A 9,970-nucleotide genomic window follows, 5' to 3' on the forward strand; every position below is an offset into this window, starting at 1 on the left:
CAGCGAAGGTGACCAACAGCCATCGAAGTTCGTTGGCGGCGACAATCAATTTACCTGTCGGCCATCATGGCCAGGCAAGGCAGTTGGAGAGGGGAGAGAGAAGGAAGGAGAGAGGAGGCGGCCCAACGGCGTCTGATAAATGAGAAAAGTTTTAATGCCCGGCGCTCAGGTCGGCTCATTGGCATTTTTACGATGTCGGACCGGGACAGCGTAGGCTGCCCCGGACAAATAGCCAACAAATGAGACGAGCCCGGGTTGCTTAATAGAAAAGCGCAGCGTATGCAAGACAAGCGAAATTGCGGACAACAGCAGCAGCAGCGCAGCAGCAGCAGTGGCAGGCTCTGTGGGTTACCCGAAAACACAGAGCCACTGCCCAAGTGGGGCACTTAAAACTTTTGCGCATGCAACCACCGGCCACTGATGTTGCTGCCTCCGTCCCTGCCCCTGCCTCTGCCCCTGCCTCTGCTGCTGTTGCTGCAAACTTTCCCTTTTTTTTCTCTCTCGCTCTCTCTTTTTTTTTGAGGCGCCAACTGGAGGAGACTCCGGCTCCGATATGCAGGGGCGTTGGCCCAGCAATTAAATGAACAGCAGCCAGCAGGAGGCGGCATCTGCAATGCGAACAACGCTTTAACGCAGCAGCAATTCAGCCAAAAGCCGACTTTGCATATACCCTTACCCTTACCTACACCTTCCCTTACATAGAGCGCCACTTGCTCTAAGGTAATCTTATTCTTAGCCAAGGTACAGCATTATTATGTGCTCATTGGGCAGGTCTTTAGTTAAAACAGTCAGGACTATAGCCAAAGCTGATCCTAGAAGTCGCTTTTGCGCAACGACAAATTGCAAAAGACTCCGGATATAACGACGCTTATGGGATTGTCCCTCAAGGGATAGTTGTTATAGCCGGAAGACGCTATAAGCATATAAGTTTGCTCATATAAATTTGTCTGGGGACCAGAATTTTCGTTGGAATACTGCACAAACGCTATAAGCGGTGTCTTTATAACAGGATTCATGAATGTTTTTAGCTAGATTTTTCCAGAAAACGCTATAACCGTATAAGTTTGCTCAGAAAAGATTGTCTGGAAACTAGAATTTTCGTCGCTCTAACCGTACTAACGCTGTAAGAGGAGTATTTATAACCAGATTCTACTGTATATATATACTATATGCATACAGTTGAATCCGATTATAACGACGCTTACGGGACATCGTTATACCCTTGAGACGCTATAACCAAGAGGAGGCCCTTTCATTTAAGTGGAATCTCCTGACTGGATTCCACTTAAATGATCGAATTTTCGTCGCAATAACCGGACAAACGCTATAAGCGGAGTCGGTGTAATCGAATGCTGCTGTATTTATTTCTCTATCTATGCATATACAGCTACGCCTTTAATTAGTTAACTGTGATTTTTATTTCATTGAGTATTGGTTTTCTAATGTTGATTTTATAATTCTCTAATTTTAATTTTGTTCCATTTTTTTTTTAATAAAATATTTTAGTTGTTTATTTACTTTTCATTTCATTTACATATTTGATTTATTTTCTCTTGAATCTTTAGATTTTACATTTTTTTCTATTTTATTTTTACATTTTGTATTTCATTTGATTTATTTTCTATTATATTTTTCAATTTTACATTTCATTTGATTTATATTCTATTTTATTCCGTTTCGTATTTTGTTTTTTTTTTTAGTTTTAAATTTTCTATTTTTTTAAATTAATTTTTTGCTATATATTTATGTATATGAAATTAAATTAAAATATTTATATTTTTATTTTCTATTTATTTTTTTTTTATTCATGTATATTAAATTTAATTAATTCATTTCACATAATTTTTTTAAAATTTATTATTGAGTTTTTTTTTGTATATTATTATTTACTTTTTTTTTTACATTTTTGTTACCATTTTTTATTTTTACATTCCTTGCCTTTATTAATTACTTTTCTCTTATAAATATACACAGAAAGTATTAATAAACCTGATGTATATATAAATATAGCTATAAATGTAGATATATATAATAATGAGAGAGATATGAGCAGGAATCTTAAAAGGCACACACACACACAGATCATTCACAGTGAAGCAGGCTAAGTATGCTTTTGCCAAAAAGCTCTTTCTTTTAATATTCATAATGCTGCTAAGTAAGTGTATGAAATATTGCAACAACAAGCGCTGACTGAATACCGCAAGCGGCCAACGCGCCACACACACACACACCAACCGAAAGTTGCAGTCGAGCGTTACTGACTGCAGAATACTCATTTACGGTTGCCAGATTGAATTTCTAATCTGCCACGCCCCCAACTAGTATAAGCATATGCCTATTTAATTAATCAATTTGGAGTTTCTAGCTCTTAGACTATAGCAGATACAGTTTTTACCGCTTTGCCACACCCCTAATGGGCGTAAATACATCCACCATTCTAAATGATTTTGAGCTGTCCACCCGATTGTATATTCCAAATTTCAGCTTTCTGAGTTACTGGCAAAAAGTATATTTCAATTTGCCACGCCCCTGGTAGGAGGTATATCCTCACAAGGATATATGCTCCGAATTTCAAGCCTTCTCTAGATTAAATAACAGAGAAATGGTGTGTATTTATACGACCAGACGGACGGAGGAACAAACGGACGGAGGGACATGGCCGAAAACCAATATACTCATTTCACTTTTGTGACTGTGCATAAACAGAAGTACAAAAAAAAAGCAGGCAGAAAACGCAATGAAGGTGCCCACACACACACACACACGCACAAGGGCGGGCAGGAGGCGCCATGGGGGCGTGGCTGGCTGAGTGGCTGAGTGGATTGTAGCAAGAAACTAAAACTATGAGAGAGCGTCTGACTGTTGACCGCCGGTGCTATTTTTGGCGACCAGCGGCGACGGCGTGACAAAAAACGTGACCAAAACTTTTTGCCGAGCTAGGATGGCAGTTTTGGGTGGGGGAGGGGGGCGCCTCCGCTTTGTGGCTGCTCCTGCTGCTGCTGTTACTCCTGCTGCTGTCTGCGCTCGTGGCTGTGGCGCCAACAAATTTCAATAAATTACAGTTACATTTGCCAAAGTCAGCTGCGCTGTCTGCGGGCCCGATCCGCTCTCGCTTAATGGCAATGTCCTTCTGCCAGCCACGCCCACTCGGTCCACACGGCCCACAGCCCAGAGCTCGCTCGCCGACTGCATAATTCAATTTGTGTTAAAGTTTTGCAAGTGCGTCGCACTCGCAGCTCTCCTAATGCGCCGCATAATTCAAACAAAACTCCTTCGCTCCTCGCTCCTCGCCCTCCCTCTCTCTCTCCCTTCACGCGACAATGGGGGGCTTCCCCGTGGCGCTTGTGACCTGGTATTGGGCATATCCAAATCGATTGGCGCAAGTCGAATTTATGCTGAATTTTGATGCATTTATTGCTGGCGAAAAATCCACAACTAAAATATATTTTTGGAAATTTTTAGTGATGGCAAACAAAAATGTATTAATCGATTGTTGAATTGAATATGATTCATTTAAGCTACGCGATTATTAATTTCATTCAATCGACAGCCAAAATTCGTTTAAATTAATCAAATGATTTATTCCGAATATCTCCGAATATTTATTAGAGGAACTTTATATATTTATATAAAGCAGAATAGTTTGCTTTTATTTTTTGGTGAGGGTAAATTCTAATTAACAAGTAAGAAAGCTCTAGTCGAGACTACTCGACTACGAGATCCCCTAAACCCTTGGAGTAATAGCTACTTCAATAATTTTTCGCGTCTTTCAGCTTACACAAGAAACACGCACACACACACACACACGCACGCACGCACACATAGGCATACATACACACACATACATACACACACACACACACACACACACACACACACACACACACATACACAAACAATTACATACATATACACACACAAGCAAAAACACGCATGGGCGGCAGTGAGCGCTTACTATGAGAACTTAATTGCTTAATAACTTTTTTGTGGACGTACGATCTTCATGAAACTTTCAGATTATGATTATGACATGGATATGCATGTAATTGCCAAAGCACAAGTCTCTAGTATTTGAAATACGCTTTTTACAAAAGTGTGGGTGAGGGGGTGAATTTAAGGGCGGGGGGTAAATTTTAACAAAAACCGAAATAGTATAAATTGCATATAGGCATACATTAAAAATTTGGAGACTCTAGCAATAAAGGTGTAGAAGATATAATTTTATAACTGGTTTTCGATAAGGTTTTTTATCGATAAAAAAAGATCGGGATGAGTTATCGATTTTTAATGATAAACTTGATATGCGCGCTGTAATTACGGACATTTTGAAAAAAAATTGAACTCTCTAGCTCTTATATCTTCTGAAATCGACGCGTTCATACATACGGACAGACGGACAGACGGACGGACGGACAGACGGACAGACGGACAGGGCCAAATCAACTCAGCTCGTCGCCCTGATCAAGAATATATATACTTTGTGGGGTCTGCCACGCCTCCTTCTGCCTGTTACATACATTTCAACAAAACCATTATACCCTGATTTCCCATTGAAAATGGGTTCAGGGTATAAAAATTGAAATTCTGTAAAGTAAACCTATAAATTTAAGACCTTAGCTAGCTATTGTAATAATTTTCTGTACTCTTTTAGGCTATACAATTATTGGTTTAGTTTTTACCTAAGTTGATTTCCCATTTTCAATAGGTTTAGTTCTGGGTATAAATATGGAAAAAAGTAATAATACGTAAAATAAAGCAAATTAAAATAAAATAAAATATATTTTGGTAAAAATATTTGTTTTTTTTTATTTCACAGAGAAAAATAAGAAAACTGTGATCTAGCAATGATGTACGATATAAGCAGGGTATATAGAGACGATATATGCTAGATATATATGCATGATATGTGAAGGATGTATGCTGGATACAGGCTTGATATATGCAGGACATATAGACAATATATGAAGGATATGTGCACGTTATATAAACAATATATGCTAGATATATATGGAATGATATATGCAAGATATATGGGCGATGTATGGAGGCTACATTTATGATGAATACAGGATATATTCAGGATATATAGAGGATATATATATGGAGGATACATGCATGATGAATACAGGATATATTCAGGATATATGCACGATATATAGGCGATATATGCTTGATATATTTTTATAATAAAAGATGCAGGATATATGCAGAATATATAGACGATATATGGGCGATGTATGTAGGATACATGCATGATGTATGCAGGATATATATAGGATATATAGAGGATATATGGAGGATACATGCATGATGTATGCAGGATATATTCACGATATATAGACGATATTTGCTAGATATATATGGAATGATATATGCAGGATATATGCAAGATATATGGACGATATATGGGCGATGTATGTAGGATAGATGCATGATGTATGCAGGATATATTCAGGGCATATGTATGATATATAGACGATATATAGACGACACATGGAGGATACATGCAGGATATATAGACGACATATGCTAGATATATATATAGATATATATATGAAGGATATATGCATCATAAAAACAGTATATATGCACGATATATAGACGATATGTGCACGATATATATATGTATATAGTATAGATCGTACACTGGCTGCAATTGCAGGCAATGCGAAGGGTTTTGGGTCAAGCGCGTGTGGCGGCCATAAATCAGCTGCTGCTCGAGCGGGTGCGAGAAGGAGGAGGGAGCTGTGGCTATTCCTGCTGCTGCTACTGCTGCTGCTGTGGCTCCGACTCGGGCTCTGGCTGTTGAGGCAACTTTTTGGCAACTGATTATTGTAGCCAAAGTCGAGACAGTAGCGAAACTAACAATTTTGTGGGCTAACTGTGACGATGTTGCCGATTTTCCACTACATTTGCCGCACGATTGTCGCTGCTGCTGGGTTGGGGCAGCCGTGGGTTGGGGCAAGCGGATGCGGATGCGGATGTGGATGCGGAAGTGGAAACTAGAGCATTTACCGCCAGCCAGACAATGTCTATCTATGTATGTCTGACCAGGGTGCGCTGCCTGTTGGCCATATTACATACTTGAGTGCACTTATTTATTTGCTTGTATGTCAACCTGCAATGCCTTTGTGTGTGTGTGTGTGTGTATGTGTGACTGCCATTTTTCTATTTTGCGATTTCAATTTGTCTATTGTACAGCACGAGCAGCAGACAAATTACCAAAGCAGCCAACCAGAGAGCAGAGCAGAGCAGAGCAGAGCCCGAAGGCCCTGAGGATGCCCAGCTCCTGTTCTTGATTAACCTATTATGATCATTTGATTGCTCGATTTAATTTGCCATCGTTTTTTTTTTTTCTTCTCGTCTCTCCCCTTCACTCTCCTCTCTCTTTCTCTCTCTCTCTTTTGGCTTCTTTTCATTTTTGTTATATTTTGTCGGGCAAAAGTTTTTGTTGGGCTGTGGGCGCGGGGTCGGTGGGGTCGGGGTCGGGGTGCAGAAAACTCATTCTTTGGCCATTGATTCTTTATCAAATTGAATTTCTTTGATGACTTTTTTGGCCTCCGTCTGCTGCTTCACTTTCTGCTGCTGCTCCTCCATCTCCTTCTCCTCCTCCTTCGCATTGCATTCAACCAACAACAGCAACAACAACAACTGACCCTAAATTCATTTTCATTATAAACTTTCAATGCTGTTTTGGGCCCTTTTTTTCGTCAGATGGTCAATTCTATGTTTGCATTCATTTGTTATCAGTTTTAATTGTTGCTCCATTTGGCCGCTGAAATTCGATTACAACGAGTTTTCCATTTTTATGCAGCTCATTGTGCGCCTCCGTCTGCTGTCGTGCACAACGATTTGTTTAATTCCACTCAATTATTCATAATTTTTGACCAGCTTGTTTGAGTTGAGTTGTGCAGCACATGTTTATACCCTGTAATTTGTGTGAACGGGGCTATATTGGGCCACAAGGAAAGTTGTTTGCTTTGGGCTAGGTGGCGATAGATAGAAGAAGAGCAGAGATAGAGAGTGGGAAAGGGAGAACAACATAGAGGGAGATGATCAAAGAAAGAGAAGGAGAAGAAAATCGAGAAGATAGAGAGAGCAAACAAAGGCTGAGAATTAAATAGAAATTGAGCAGGGAGGGAGAAAGACCTGGAGAGAGAGAGAGTAAAACGTAGGCAAAGGAGAAGGAGAAAAAGAGAGTGAGAGAGACGTAAATGCAGTGGGGAAGATGAAGAGAGAGGCAGAGAGTCAAAGACGCAGAATAAGAGCATTGACAGACTCATTCTATTTTCATCCATTTTTATATATATATATCAACTTCTATATTTATCGATACATACATATTATCGATACTTTAACTATATGAACATTCATCAGGAATCAATTATTAAGTTCGAAGCCAAACAACCTAATGATGCAAGCAGCTACACAGACAATATTTGAATATTGCATTTTACAGGGTATTAAATAAATCAAAAGCTGATTAAGTGCTATTTTTCGCGCATGAATAAATTAAATTTGAATTATTGAACAACAACAGCAACAACAAACAGCTTAAAATAGTGAGCACGAGAGGTGCCTGAGAAAATAATCTAATAAATAATAAGATAATAATGGATATATTAGATAAAGATTTTATACATGTGTAAAGGGGAAAAGATCGGAATGTAAGGCGCGGTTACAATGAGAGAGAGAGAGAGTGAGAAAGAGAGAGAGAGAGAGAGAGAGAGAGAGAGAGAGAGAGAGAGAGAGAGAGAGAGAGAGAGAGTGAGAGAGAGAGAGAGAGGGAGAGATAGAGGCGGAGAGATAGAGGCGGAGAGATAGAGGCGGATTAAGAAAGAAAGAGGTAGAGGCTGAGAGAGAAAAATATACTGCTACATGCAGAGAGATAGAGAGAGAGAGAGAAAGACGTAGAGGAAAAAGACAAAGAGAGATGGAGGTAGATAGACAGAGAGAGAGAGAGAGAGAGAGAGAGAGAGAGAGAGAAAGAGCGAGAGATTGAGAGAAAAACATATATAACGAGGGAGAAAGAGAGAGAGAGAGTATGGAAGACAGATAGACGGATACAAAAAAAAAAAAAAAAAAAAAAGAGAAAACAACTAAAGAAAGAGAAAATAAAAGATAAATCAAGCTAAATCCGAATGTAGATATATCGACTCGAACTTTGATATCGAAATAGACATACCAAACAAATATGTATAATCAATGTATAATTAGTCTGCAATCTACAATTTAGTATCTGCCTTCCCCAGGTCGGGGCAATCTCTCGAAATGCCCTCGAGCTGTGAGGGGCTCTGGCATTGGTTAGTTGCCGGAACTTGTCGATCGGCCCGCGCGCACTGGAACTGGCTGAAAACAAAGCCATTGGCATTAATTTGCTGTTAGCTGTTGCCTTAATGCCAATTCCCGTTGCCAGCGGCAATAGCCAATGGGCTTTTCAATCGCCTGTTCAACATGGCGTATGCTTATCAAATTAACGAATTACGCGCTTCACAATGCCAGTGACGTTTCCCGTATGCGGTTGCAATAAATGATAATCGCACGGCTCGGCCAAAAGCCGCCCACTTAACACACACACACACACACGCACAGACACTCTCTCTCTCTCTGTCTCTGTCTCTCTCACTCTCACATTCTTTGCTCTGTGCTTACGTTGATGGGCGCTGCGGCTGCAACAACCAAAAGTCGTAAATTCCGTTGGTGGCGCAGAAAAACAGGCAACCAAAATGCGGCAGTGAGCAACTGGCTGCTGCCGCTGCCGCTGCCTCTGCCTCTGCCGCTGCCGCTGCTACTGCACAACAATGCAAACAATGCCACAAATGCACAAAATACGCCCGGTCTGTGACCAGAATCGCCGCCATCCAGCAAGCATTCCGCCTCACGCTGCCCCCCTTCACCCCCCACCCCTCGGCCGGTCGCCGGGAGCAATGGCGCGTCAGGGCCGACGTTCGACATAATTAAAAGCGTGCGCCGTTTACGCAATTAATGAACTCTCGCCAAATTAGGCTGCGGCAGCGCGACAAGCAAATGGCCAGGACATGGATGTGGACGATGGGACGATGGGACGGTGGGGCGGTGGATGGGCGGCTGGAGTGCGCGACAAGTGAACGGCACAGGATGTAGCCTCAATGACCGCCTGCGCTGCGGTTGCGGTTACCAGCCCACCACCATCCACACATCCCCTCTCGCCCACCTATTCAGGAGGAACCCACATCAATGGAGGCGGGCGCGGGCAAATGGCGCCCAACGTGGTGCACAAAAACCGCCGCTTTTGCCGCATTGCAGGGCTTTTGTTGCAAACGGGCAGACGACAGCCGCATTAATGGCCATCAGTAAAACAAGAGTCGCCCGGCCAGACCAGACCGCCCCCTCAACCCAGCCCACCCATTCGCTCACTCACTCACTCACCCACTCACTTGTCCAAGTCACTGCATGCGCCGCCTAAGCATACGCCCGGTCGCCCCGACACCGAAGCTCACTCAATTCGCAGTCCGCACAAGAGATAAGCTGCAAAAAAAAAAAGAGAAGAAAAAAACCACAAGTAAAATACATATAATAATAAAAAGTAAAGTCGAGGTCGAGTTCGAGGTCGGCGCTGACATTTTAAATTTGAAACAAATTAGCAAAATCAACAAAATGCTGCAATTAGTATTTACTTTATTATAATAAGTAAAATAAAAGAAAAACATTTCTCTTTTCTCTTCTTCATGCAGCGCGATCGAGACGGACTAAGCTCACCAAATGAAGTAAAAGGAACTCGAAATATGTACAAGTGTGAGCGAGACAAGTACAGGCAGGCACAATTATGGAGTGAGCTAAGCTAAAGAGAGCTGTTGACTAACGGTAAATGCATACAGCATTTGAGCATGCTAAGCAATATAAGCAACAACAACAAGCACAGCAGCGAGCATAAGGAGAGCAGAGAACTGCTGACAAAATGGTCTTCAGTATACATTTACATACAATGTAT

The sequence above is a fragment of the Drosophila mojavensis genome, unplaced genomic scaffold, assembly GCF_018153725.1.
Source record: "Drosophila mojavensis isolate 15081-1352.22 unplaced genomic scaffold, ASM1815372v1 contig_136, whole genome shotgun sequence".
NCBI classification, from domain to species: domain Eukaryota; kingdom Metazoa; phylum Arthropoda; class Insecta; order Diptera; family Drosophilidae; genus Drosophila; species Drosophila mojavensis.